The 13878-nt window shown below is 42.1% G+C and overlaps 1 protein-coding gene across 9 annotated transcripts in view; it reads left to right on the forward strand.

The window, feature by feature from the left end:
• The window catches only part of PCDH9 (protocadherin 9), a 737830-nt gene that overhangs the window by 345159 nt on the left and 378793 nt on the right, over nucleotides 1–13878 (forward strand). The window lies entirely within an intron of this gene.

Raw genomic sequence — 13878 nt, forward strand, 5'->3', positions numbered from 1 at the left:
TTGGTAACTCACTAGGCTGGGCCACAGTCTCAGAACCTGAACTTTCTGGTTTAATCTGAGGAATGCCTACCCCTCTCATGGAGTGAAATGTTTTGAAATTGTAAATAATAATTTGTTTCAATGGGATGAGGGTGCTCTATAATTCCAAGAGATTTGGAGAGAAAATAAAAGTTTTCTTATAACTGTCTTGGAGTTGACCATATGCATTGCCAAAAATACGAAAAATAAATAAATGAGATGTATCACAAAAAGGGACATAAGAAGACACAAGTTTGCAGAGAAATAGCATTTTCTAATTTCTATGTATGGATGCAATTTTAGAAATATTCACAAAAAATTAAGTAGAAGCACAGTTCACCTTACCGTAGTATGGAAAAATGCTCTACTACATGCAGGCACACACACACAAACACACACACACACACACTCCTCTCTTGTTTTAAGGTTCTCTATCTTTAGAGAACCTTGGACCAGGTAGCATTTCAAAAAAGGACTCCCTCAAATAGAGTCTTCTATGAAGTAGGAAACACAGACCCTGTAACTGACATGGCAAATATATTTTTTTCAACTGTAAAATATTTGCATTAAAGGCAAATTCACACAAAATACTCGTTTAACATTTGTTGCTTAACAAAAAATAAATTTGAAAAATGACTTGTAGGTGCAGGCAAGGGAAGCATTTTTAAGTCCCATTGATTTTGATGGGAGAGATTTAAGCAGATGCTTCAGTCTTCCATTGAAACCAATGGGACTTAAACTACTCAGCTTTGGTTGAATAGTGTCATATTTCCCCCCCATATTATCACTCAATAGGAAAAAAAATGCTCTGATTTTGTTACTAGGAAATTAAGCATGCAAAAGCATCTTCCAATTATTTCTCATTGGAAGCTTGTATTTCATGCAAGTCTTTTACAATTCTGTCATTATACTTTATTGCTTACGTTTGAAATCATAATGTTTTATTGCAGAGCTTTGTAGATTACACTTTCCAATTCAGACTATTTCTTTTGGGAGTTTTGCTGGCTACTAATAAATATATTAAGCTTTTGATAATTTGCTTATCGATGTTTATGCAATGCACTTTAATGGGGCACTTAAGCACATTGAAGTACTAGTGAAATGTGTGTTGTCCACTTGACTGTGTTTGGGATCATGGTCTTCGTGTGTATTCTTGTTATTTATCATGTATGGGCTTGATCCAGAAGAGGACATCTCTACATGCAAAAGTGCATCCACAGCTAATGTGGATGCCGATGACATTATGATGAGCATGTTCAACTCTATCACAGTATTCATTGTGCAGGGCCTATTGAACTGTGTGTGTTTTGGGGGCTAGTTTTTATCCACAATAATGTTTGAGAATGTAAAGCTGGATATGTATGTAGACCTTGGTGTTTTTTTTAACTGTGGCTTTTGCTTATAAATGTCACTAAAAAGTAGTAACTCTTTCAAACAACTCAACAGAACTAGTCTGGAAGTTTCTCCCATTTAGCCAAGCTACATCATTAGCTATAAAGTATTTTCCCCCAGCTTCTGTTTCGTTTTGACTCATGCTTGCCCTCAAAGCAGCTGTTTAATTTGAATGTAATTTAGGCAACTAGAAAGGCACTAATTTCCTTTTTTGTTACTTTTTAAAAGTTAGGCCAGTTGTTAAAGCTACAAATGAGGTAGCAATTATAGGGAGATTCAAATAGATTCAGTCCAACTAGGTGCTATTCTGTTCCGTCCTGACACCGTCTCAGTAAAGGAAAGCAGAGCAACAAGATGTGTTTTATATCTTGAGTTCATCTCTCTCTAATTAGTACTGTTTAATGAACCGTTCACCCCCTTGGTTCTCGTGCCTCCCCTTGGGGATTTCCCAGCTGTTTTGCTCTCCTGTTGTAATTGAAATCCAACTTGTTCCAACCTGTAATTGATAGTGAATTCAACCATTTTATGTTTGCCATGAGACAGACGTATGGCGTATGCATGCAAGGCAGCATATGGACAAAAGAATGGCCTACCACCATGAAAGGAAATTTGATTTTGCATCACCATTGTTTATACAAGGAGGTGATAATACACAGATAAGATGAGAGTATATGCAGCTGTGCATATCTACACAGTCATCCTGCAGGCTTCATCACCTGTAAGTAGGCTGCAGCCTCAAAGGAAGGAAGGAGCTAGGGAGGAAAGTACAGGACTGGGCCAGCCTGGGGCTCCCAGTATCCACCATGTCAGGACCGCGCACATCCCAGTGGGAGCCTGTTCTGAATGCCAGAATGTCTGCATTCAGGGGTTGCCTTACCTCCAGGTCTACGGCTGTTAATTTTTATTATTTGCTAATTCCTCTATTCATTAATTGTATATCTTGCCTGTCTTTCTCAGTGGATACTCAAAGTCACCCTAAAGTTCCCATTAGCCACCCTGGTTCAGCCTGCACAGCACCGCTGCATCGCTTCCTCTTCATGACAGACTGATACAGCCTCCATTGTCCTTGAAATATTCAGAAGGTATATAGAGAATGAGGAAATGTGCATGTGTGACAGAGCGGTGGGAGGTTGGATTGTGGCAGCAGGCCCCACCCCCAATCTACATGCAAAGGCTGCATGTGTATTTTCAGCTGCATGTGTGAAGTAGCCCTTGCCCTAAGTGCATTCAGTTACCCTGGACACGTTGGCTGAATAACACTTCTATATATATGTTTTATCCATGGCCCCTGTTTTCCTTAGCCTCCACTTCCCTCAAGTCCTTGTAATCTCTCCTCTTTATCCTCCGGGCTCTGTCTCCTCTTACCTGCCTTTTCCCCAGGTTCTTTCATCCCACACCATTACTTACCCTGCCCTCTGCCTGTAGCCATAAAGCCTTTCGGAAGCTTTAATCCCAGCTGAATTGAAAGTTTTCACTTCTTTCACAAGACAGGCTATGAATATTGTGCTGGGCCACTTGCTTCATGAGCAGCTGGAATACTTATAGACGTCCCCTTCCCTTTCAGCAGGGCAACCAATCACTGCCAGAAGTCTCAGAGAAAGCGGTTTAGGAGAGAAAGCATAGCTCAGTGGCAGAGGATGTGCTTTGCATGCAGAAAGTCCCAGGTTCCATTCCTGACATCTCCAGTTAAACAGATCAGGTGGTGGGTGATGTGAAAGATCTGTGCCTGAGCCCCACAAAAAGTCCTACCAGTTAGGGCAGGCAGTACTAGACTAGATGGGGGAAATGATTTGATGTGGTATGAGGCACTTTCCTATGCAGTGCACATCACATAACAGCACAGACTAGCTGAACACCATGCGAAAGTGCTGCAAGATCTGTCTGTTGTTTCAGTTGGCCACCAGGGTCAAACTAGCAAAGGGTGAGAGCCCTTCAGTGACGACTACAACAAAACAAAACTTTTAAGATGCTTTACTGTGGTGGAGGATTGTTGGCTTTTACTGCCTACTTAAAGTGTTCAGGATGGGGCAGGATATAACTCTAAATTATGCCTGCTGCAGAATTTGTGAGTCACAAAGCCATAACATAGCCTTCTGGGGCTCAAGAGGCCCTCCTGTTTTGCTTCCTGCCTGGACAGCAGAAACGGGCTGGGAGGTTTGATCTTGAAATAAACTAAACATAACAAAAAATATAAGGTAGCAGTATATTTTATGCATGCAGAAATCATGTATTAATTGACCACAAAAATGACCAAGCTTATACTTAGTAATGTTGTGGGTGTATTCTGCTTCCGCCCTCCTTTCCTTCAGGAAAATATTCATTCTTAACAAAATATGCTGCCTTAGAGACTATTATTTTATTTTGGGTCATATTTCCTATGTCATTCAAGCCAACATATAAATCAATGGATTGATGGGCTTGCGGGGGGACACGGACATTTAGGTAATTGAAGCAGTTCCCCACCCCTTTCATAATGCTTGGACATTCCATGCATTAGTCCACATTACTAGATTAATTTGGGATTTTGCCATTCACTGAATACATTCATAGTTTTATCTCAGTCAGTGAAGCTTCACAGACCTTTCTTGTATGCAGACAAGACGGATGCAAAACAATGTTATCTGTTTAAAAGGAAGAATCTGTTTAATTCTTATGAGTGGGTAAACCCCCCCCCCCCCATTTAAAAATCATTTCTATTACTTGGTATTTTGATTGGGATCAGTTTGACACCTGTCATCTCTAAAATAAGCCTCCACTGGCAAGAGAAAGAGTCAGTGTTCACACAGAACTTTTTCTATCTTTGACTTCTGTGATCGACCATAATATATGTACATTTTTAATGCTATCTCATGTTATATGTTTAAAGGCCCAGATTATTTGTAGTCTTGATCCTTTTTTTAAAAAGAGCACATAAGACATAAATCAGAGATGTCAAAGAGAAGCTGTCAGCAGAGTATCACAGCAAAGGCTCTTGTGCACTCTTAAATTTCTGCTTGAAAGGAGCTCTGCACACTGTTCCCTTATGAGTCAGCTTCGTCAGATACTGGCAACAACTCAGGGTGGTAAAATCAAGCCATTTGCCCCTTGGGCCCTGAGGTGTAATTCAGGACATTAACTATCATTCAAAGATATACGTGTTTTCCCTTTTCTTGTCTCCAGAGACAAGAGGACTGGGAGGCCACTGCAACCCAGCATCCAAATCTATCTATCTATTTATTGTTACAAAAACTATTAAATATATTGCATGCGCAAGGAAAATGTACGTAGCGATTTCTATTATGATTCATATTCTTGTGCTCCTGAAAATACAGAAAGAAACTAGCATAGATCAGGACTGACCTACCGAAAGTGTAAGAACAGGGACAGCCCAAGATAAGATTTAAAGGTTACCAGATCTACATGGGTTGTTGAGTTCTGTGCCATGGATTCACTAAAAATTCTGTCCCAGTTTTGCTTATTTGTAAAATGGGCAAATGCCCCCTCCCTTCTAATGCCATCTCAGGCTGTACATCCTTAACAATATGTGTATGTGTTTTTTTTTTGGGGGGGGGGGTGTTATTGGGCTGTTCTTGTTTTTATTTTGATTATGTATTTCGTGTTTTTATATTGTGATTTTATCCTGTGAACCTCCCTGAGACCTGAGGGTATAGGGTGGCAAACAATTAATAATTAATTATTTAATTAATTTGATGATGATGATGATGATGCATGTGTGTGTTGCACACATGACTTGACCTTTAGTCTGTTCATGGGGTCACTTGCTTTGAGTTATTTGCTCTGCATTCATGTTTTGTGTTTGCCCAGTTGCAGTCTGGATCTGTGCTGGCAAAGGACTCGTAAGCGATAGATAACTGCCTTTTGGAGGCGGTTGTAGCAGCCGCTTCCCCAGCTGGCAACAAGCAGGTGCAGCAGCAGCAGGTTCTGCTTCTGCCACTCCTGCAGCCTGAGGCAATGGCCTGAGGGTGCGTCGTCATAACTCCAGCCCTGGTTGCAAAGAAGTGGCTTTCCTACGCAGGAACAAAATCTGTGTTTCCAGTGCAGGGATTCATTGTATGTGAAGTAGTCCCCAGTGGAGTACAATTAATCCAATCTTGTAATTTCCCCCCATTAGTCATAAAATCAAAGGTATTTATTTTTTTGGCCTGGTATAAACATTAGGCTTGAGATGTAACCTCATATATTAAAATTAATGGTATTTTAATAATTCAAAGTAAATGAAATGCCATGAAGGAACCCTGATGCTGATGTATTGTAGGAACCGGGCTAGGCTCAGAAAATTGCAGTATTAGCCACTCAGTTTTAATGAAGTAGAACAAAAAAAGCAGTAAAATGTATTGAGTATATTAAAGCTAAGTAGCTCTAATAATTGCAAGGCGTGTTCCTTACAACCTATGAGCAGCAATGATGAACTGTGTCCTTGCATGTATGTAATTATGAATGATTCATATACATTGAATATTTGAGTATATATAATAAATTATCAGAGTGGGGGTATATGCATAGCCCCATGGCTGTGTGTACATAATATATTTTTCATATTTCTAATTTACATGTTTGTTTTTAATTCAAACAGCAAGTAAATGAATAAAAATGAACTGGCTCCCATTGGTTCCCAGTCCCAGTTCACAATGTTAGGCATGAACTTGCCTGGGAGTTACATTAATCTCAAATATCCTTGTAGTGCCTCCCACCTCCAGGGGAAGCATGTTTAGCAAGGAAGTGGAATAGGACCTTTTAAGTTGTGGCACCCCAACTGTGGAACTCTCTCAAGAGAGAGATTAGAGCAGAAAAACCTTCCTCAATGGGTCAAGGTGCACTCATTCTGCCAGGCCTCTGTTGTGTATCAGAGGGAACAAACCAACTTAAACCATGAACTGCTTTAGTTCAGCGGTCAGCAAACTTTTTCAGCAGGGGGCCGGTCCACTGTCCCTCAGACCTTGTCAGGGGCCGGACTATATTTTGGTGAAAAAAATGAACGAATTCCTATTCCCCACAAATAACCCAGAGATGCATTTTAAATAAAAACACACATTCTACTCATGTAAAAACACACTGATTCCTGGACCATCCGTGGGCCGGATCTAGAAGGCGATTGGGCCGGATCCGGCCCCCAGGCCTTAGTTTGCCTACCCATGCTTTAGTCCATGCTTTAGAGAGCCAGTGTGGTGTAGTGGTTAAGAGCGGTAGTCTGCTAATCTGGGGAACCGGGTTCGCGTCTCTGCTCCTCCACTTGCAGCTGCTGGGTGACCTTGGGCCAGTCACACTTCTGTGAAGTCTCTCAGCCCCACTCACCTCACAGAGTGTTTGTTGTGGGGGAGGAAGGGAAAGGAGAATGTTAGCCGCTTTGAGACTCCTTAAAGGGAGTGAAAGGCGGGATATCAAATCCAAACTCTTCTTCTTCTTCTTCTTCTTCCTTCTCCTACACTCCAAATCAGTAATGGGGACATTCCCTAAGACGGGTTCTACATGCAAGCAGCCTTGCTGGATGGTGATTAATTCATGCAAAAGGGTGTTGTAATCAGTAGGGGGGGAAATCCATATCCAGAATTCAGGACTAGTACGCCGTAAAACCTGTAGGGTCACGAGACTGCATGTGCAACCTGCTCAATGTAGGCTGGCAGTAGCCTTTTACTCATGTGAAGATAGCCAGCACAGGGAGAGGAGTTGGGGATGGTGTCACATATCTGCAACATTTCACAGCTCCTCTCACCCCCAAAATCTCTGCCACTGTGTTACAGCGTAACTACTGCAGTGGGGTGCATTATGGGTTCCTGTGTCACTTAGATCTCTGGGCAGGATTGTAAATTGCAGAAATTTTGTCCCAGGATGCCAATGGCAAGAGGAGCCGATGAAGTTTGTTGATGGGGCTAAATGAATGCAGCCCCGCCCATGCGGCCAGCCTTACCTTCCTTAGGCGAGTCATGTTTGAAGAGGGCTGCTGTCGTATTGAACACAGTCTGTGGGCTTGTTTTCTGGTTGGGGTAGTGAGAAACTTACAGGAAGCCAAAGGAATGTCAAATTAGCACCACCATTTTGTGGAGTTGCAGAGGTTTGCTTGTTGTTGTTGTTGTTGTTGTTGTTGAAGTTGTTGTTGTTGAATTTATATACAGCCCTGTATCCACAGGTGTAAACACTGGAACTAATTTAAGTATAACTTTTAAAATCTAGCTCAGAAGTGGCTAACTCACTTTTGTTGCTGAGTACTACTGTTCGATTGTATTTTCCTGTGGCTTTAGATATGGCATTTAAGACATTTAATTTTATGTAACTCATCCTGCAAACCTTTAGCTGAAGGACAGAAAATAAGTAAATAAAACAAAATAACTTCTTGTCCTCCAGATTGTGTTGGACTGCAACTCCCTTCAATTCCACCTAGCATGACCGCTGTTCAGGACTGATAGAAGTTATAGTCCAGTAGCATTTGGTGGGTCACAGATTCAAAAGCCCTGGTCTAGACAATCCTTCACTGTATGATTCATGTAATGTGTTGGGCACCTACTGAACATTATAGTAAAGCATTTTTGATGCATATTAAATTTTTCATTTCATTTTTTATCGTGTTTGGGGGGTTTGCTAGTATTGGAAAGATGTTAAATATGTGCTTATCCTGTTAACAGATTTGCTTAGCCTTTTACTATGGCCCAAACCAGAGCTACAGCTATTACACATGAAAGCAAAAATGCTAAAACAAACAAAACCACTCAGAAACCAGGATCAGAATAAGTAATGAAAAATACCCTACCCACTTTTTAAAACGAGTTTAACTTTCATCTGCCAAAAAGCCAGCCGTAAGACAGCAGGAGGAGGCTCTTTGGGGAGAGAATTCAGGGTGGGGACCACTCCTCAAGAAGAACCCTTTCTTTAGGACCTCTGGCTGAGCTTCTGGTGGCTGTTGCACTTGCAGAAGATGATCTGAACACACTGGGGATGTGCGTGCATGTGAGCGAGGAGGGCATTAACAATTTCAGTTAAAGAGAGCTCTAAAGCACAAAGAGGAAAGCAGAAATAGACTGTGTTTCCTTACCAACAGCAGATGCTAATGCCTCCAGTATTCTTGCTGCTCCATGACAATCCGTTTATGCGCTACTATCATTATAAAACAATCCCAAGCAAAGCATACACAGATGCTCAATTTCTTCGAGATTTGTCTTCCTCCATAAGCACCCAGCTTTCTCCTTGCCAAACATTTCAACCGCATATATGAATCAACGCCACCTCTCCCCACTCATTACTGCAACAAATAATCAACACTTTTGGCCTGTTATCTTTAACAAAACATTAATGTCAAGCAGCAGTCTAATTTCGGCCCCCCACCCTCCTGCCGTTAAAATCACAAACATTCAAACTGTTTGAAACGATTAGGCTCAACAAACCGCTACCCACTCCTCGCACTGCATTATCACAATGTCTCTGAGGGTTCTTAATCTAGAATTAAAATACAATTCCAAATGGATCACCATTTAATTAATAGCTATGTGCCCTGCTTTCGGGAGTAGGGTCCTCTGTTTGAAAGAGTCATCATCCAGTCCAAGTCAGGTTTCAAGTTAATTAGTCATCTTTAGGGAAGGACTGCAGCTGCATGAGAGAGCTTCTGTGTTGCGAACAGAAGGTCCCAGATTCAACCCCTTGGAAGTGTCCCCTGTATGAAGCCCTGGAGAGCCACTGCCAGTTGTCAACAGACTCACTATAATGCAGTTTCCTATGTTCCTGCAGATGAGAAGGCTGAGCAGGAGACAGCAGACTGAGCAGGCACACAGATCACCTGGTCACAGCCTTCTGCACAATGATGAAAAGTATTGCACCCCTACTTGTTATAGTAATTATTTCCAAATTTGCCTACATGAATACAAATTATCACATGCAAATTTTATGCAAATCTGTGACTGCTTTTTGTTCTCTTTTTGGTGATGCATTTCCTTTCTTGGCAATGCATAAATGGCATTTAAAGCTGTCTCACAATTGCAAAGTAAGGCCTGAAATGGTGTTCAAGGCAAACCATTTGTTTCATGCCACCGTGCATTTCTGAAAATGGCACCCAACGTTGTTATGATTAGAACAGAAGAGTGACTGGAAGGATGTTGGAGAGCAGGGGCATACGATGGGATGTTGTGTGGACTTAGAATGAGCAGCAGTTAGAGAATAACAGTTGAAGGGCTGCAAGTCAAGTGCAAGACAAGTACCGTCAAGTCTTTGTTATTTTGTTTATTTTGGTTTGAAGAGACAGCAGAGTAGGGAATGGAATGGTTTATAAAGAAGATGCCCAAGTTAAAGGAAGCTGACAAAAAAAATAAATACAGCCTGTAGTTTTGGAATATAAAAGACAGGCTGGAGATGATCTGTCTTGAAAGAGAGTAGAAGAAGAAAGAATTGGTTCTGAAGAAGACAGTGCAGCAGAAGCATGAATGAAGTACAGGTTCTCCCAAAAGCTACGAAGCAGGGACAAGTGGTCCAGGTGTTGGCTGTAGCTAGAAGGCAAACGAGTCCAGCTGAGGACTTTACACACTGGCAGGAAGGATAAGCAGATCCTGGGATGCACTGAGGTGACCAGGCTGCTCAAAGCAATGCCATGGAAGCCAGTTCAAGTGTTAGAGCTATATATCTGAATGAGGAAGCGCAGGACTAATCACTGCAAATGTAGATTATCAATTAAGCATGGATGAGCTTAGGACATCAGTACAATATTATGAGCAAAGGTTGGGGGAAGAAAAGGAATTGTTTCAGAATCAAAACACTTGGTTGACTACAGCATTGAAGCCCCAAGGCTATGAACACCTGGCCCTTGCTCAGGAAAAAGGAAATGAGATTTGGAGCTTGTGTAACCTTGAGAACAAGAAAGAGGAGGTTTCCTAGGATGAAAGGGTAAGTCAGTGGAAAAGGTACAGGGACATGTGGTAGTTCTTTTAGAATGGAACGAATAGAGGCAAAAGAGAAGCAAGCTGGTTGGGGAGAGAGATTCTGCAATGAACTAAAAATCCATACCAAGTTATCTAATTTACCATATACAGCAGCAGTGCCAATGAATTGGAGGCAAAAAGTAAGGAAGGGTTGTAGAAAGCAAGTGATGCTAACAAAAAAACTCAGGGTCATTTGGCGGAAATGGAACAAAAACTGCGGCCGGGAAAGAACTGAAAGGAAAGATGGGGGGGGGGGTTATTGGGCTGTTCTTGTTTTTATTTTGATTGTGTATTCTGTGTTTTTATATAATGATTTTATCATGTGAAATGCCCTGAGACCTGCAGGTGTAGGGCGGTAAGCAAATTAAATTATTATTATTATTATTATTATTATTATTATTATTATTATTATTATGATTAGCAGGCTTGAGAAATAGTTGAGCAATGCATACTATTTGGTTTTGGTCATGAAGTACAAAGGGACTAGTCTTCTAGAGGAGGAGGAGCAATTTATTTTGCAAACATCTTTGTCTGCAAACATCTTTGACTGTTGACAATTTATTTGAAGGCTTTTGCCACTGAAGGCTTTTCACTTAACTGGAGAAATAAGTTGAAAATGGACTATTAAGCAGATTTCTGTCCACCCATCATGGTGCACACTCTTGCTTTTAGTGGGTTTTTCTATTAGTTTTCCACAATGAAAGAGTTCTTGGTTGATTTATGTACACAGGTATGTTAAAGGTAGTCCATAGGCAAGAAGACTGCAATCCTAACTATGTTTACTCAGAAGTAAGTCCCACTGAAATTAATGTGTCTTATGCCTCGGTAAATGGGGTTGCAGCTTACTTTGCTTCCTACTATGGATATTACAAACCAGTGAGTTGTTCATTGCTGTTCTAAAGGATTTTTCAAAACAAAGAAGAAGAAGAAGAAGAAGAAGAAGAAGAAGAAGAAGAAGAAGAAGAAGAAGAAGAAGAAGAAAGATTCAGCCTGCAAATGGGATAAAATGGAAAAGGTTTTGTGCGTGCATGAAACTGGCATGTGATAGAAATAGGCTGATCTGTCCATCCCTACAAAAGTGTCTTCTGTTTGTTGTTGTGGGACATCACATATGCATGATGGTTTGAAAGAGAAGCTTGTAACAGAAGAGTGAGTGGAAGAATGCTGGACAGCAGGGGAGTGTGATGGAATGTTGGGTAGAATTCAAGTGAGTGACAGGTGGAGAGATTCTGGAAAGACAAAGTGAATGGGATGGAAGCACAGGTATAGAGTTAGGATAGCTGTTAAGGAAGAATCATAGCATAGTAGAGTTGGACGGGACACAAAGGGTCATCTAGTCCAACCCCGTGCAATGCAGAAATCACAAGTAAAGCATCCATGACAGATGGCCATCCAAACTGCTCAAAGACCTCCAAGGAAGAAGAGTCCACTGCCTCTCGTGGGAGTCTGTTCCACTGTCAAACAGCTCTTACTGCCAGAAAGTTCTTCCTGATGTTTAGTCACAATCTCCTTTCTAGTAACTTGAAGCCATTGGTCCAGGTCCTAGCCACCAGAGCACAAGGAAACAAGCTTGTTCCATCTTCCGTGTGACAGCCCTTTAAGTATTTGAAGATGGCCATCATAAATCAATCTCCGGCTCCTCTTATCCAGATTAAAGATACCCAACTCCCTCAACTGTTCCTCCTAAGGCTAGGTTTCCAGACCCTTGACCATCTTGGTTGCCCTGCTCTGCACACATTCCAGCTTGTCAGTATCCTCCTTAAATTGTGGCACCCAGAACAGGGCACAATACTTTCATACACTGCAGCATAATGGAGCAATCCTATCATTAGGAATCATGTGAAGCAGCCTGCATCAGGAGGCAAATTTTGGAGCAATAATTTTCAATTACTGGATCAGAAGGGGCACCATTTTGATTCTGAATTCTTGACCCAACTCTGACATGATATAGTTCGTATTATCAGGTAACATAAACATTACTGAGTGATATTGCAAAGCGCCATACGCCTGGTTTGGGGGCAGCCTTCTGTCATGGAAATTGCTTTGTATTCATTAAATACTTTGCCTTCCCTTGGGAATACACAAAGCGTTGTGATGTTTTGTTCCTTGTTTTGCTTTAAAAGCGGAGGAATGAGCTAAACAAAATGCCTCTTTTGCAAAGGCTGATCTATTTTGTCCAGCACCCATATTGAGTCTTAATTTCTTATCAGCCTCTAGAAGCCATTTAGTGATTTATGGGTGCAGGGAACAGTCACAGCAAAGACCAGCAGTTGGTGAACTTTAAGGGAGGGGGAGATGGGAGAAAGAGTTTTATGCCCTGAATTGTGTCATCAGGGCCCAATTAAAACAATCAATCTTTTGTCAACCAGCTACATTGACCACCCTGTTTGTGCCAATCTGCAATGTTTCTTACACACAGAGTTGCCTTGTTAGGAATGGTATTAGATGATTTCCTCTTTAACTCCTTGAGAACTTGGGAATATATACTGCCCAGGCATGCATGCAGTTGACAACGAAGGCCAGAATGATCTGATTGTGTTCCGAGCCCCAAAACCCATCCCCCATGGAAATAAAGACACAGTGGAGACAGAATTTCGTTTAAATGTTAATGGGCAAATTTTGGCCACAACTTTATTAAATACACAAGTGTGACTGGTATTGACTTAGGCTTTGGTATCAAAACTATAGCTGGCTCCTGCCCCACCCTGCGGGAAGCCTGGAAGGGTACACAACCAGCAGGGGGAGCTCCATCAGTGTGTATTGACTGGTGCTCACCCCTGGGGTTCCTGGGGGTCCTGGCATGGCCCTAGTCCCTCTCCATGCTTCGGACGAGATCCAGACCCCCGGGTTCCTTTAACGGAATACCCTATTCACTGGAGGGGCAGGTGATGGCCGCACCTCACCTCCCCACATTCCCCTAAACCAATGCCTGACCACCAAACCTTACAAAGTTGTGACGGTTGCTAAGAGGTAGGCAAAAACCGAGTGGCCACAGCCAATCTGCCACATTGGGAAAAATTCCTACCCAGCCCCCGTTCCAAAACAGGTGACCAACCAAATTCCAAAGCAAGGGCAGACAAGACCTAACTAATAGGTGGGTGTTTGGCAGTGCAAAGCAAAAGGAGGTCCCTACGTCACGCTGCCAAATAAATACCCCCAACCTTGCCACGCTGCCGATTGGCTAAAAGCCAGTGGCATAACTGTGGCACCACTGGCTTGGAGTGGGGCAAGCCCCGCCCATAAGCCGGTTAGGGAAGAGTTCCAGGGCCGAAAACAACATGGACTCTCTGTTAGGAGGATCCAACTTACAATTGTATTCTGTTATGATAGGGTGTTGCAAAATAAAGGGACAAAGGCTCCTGGGATTATGCATTCAGTTTGTGGAAGGGCACCCACCTCATCCTGCTGAGCATGGCAGAAAGCAGTGCCATAGCCATCGGAGGTAGGCACAGGCACCTACCTAGTCACGGTGCCAATGCTTAACTTTATTAGGAAAGAGATTGTGGGGCTCGAATCTGTCTGGTGTCAAATCCTCAGATCTGTAAATTCTTCCTCTAATCCTTCACATTTAAGG

This window comes from Podarcis muralis, chromosome 4 (assembly GCF_964188315.1).
Source record: "Podarcis muralis chromosome 4, rPodMur119.hap1.1, whole genome shotgun sequence".
Lineage (NCBI taxonomy): Eukaryota > Metazoa > Chordata > Lepidosauria > Squamata > Lacertidae > Podarcis > Podarcis muralis.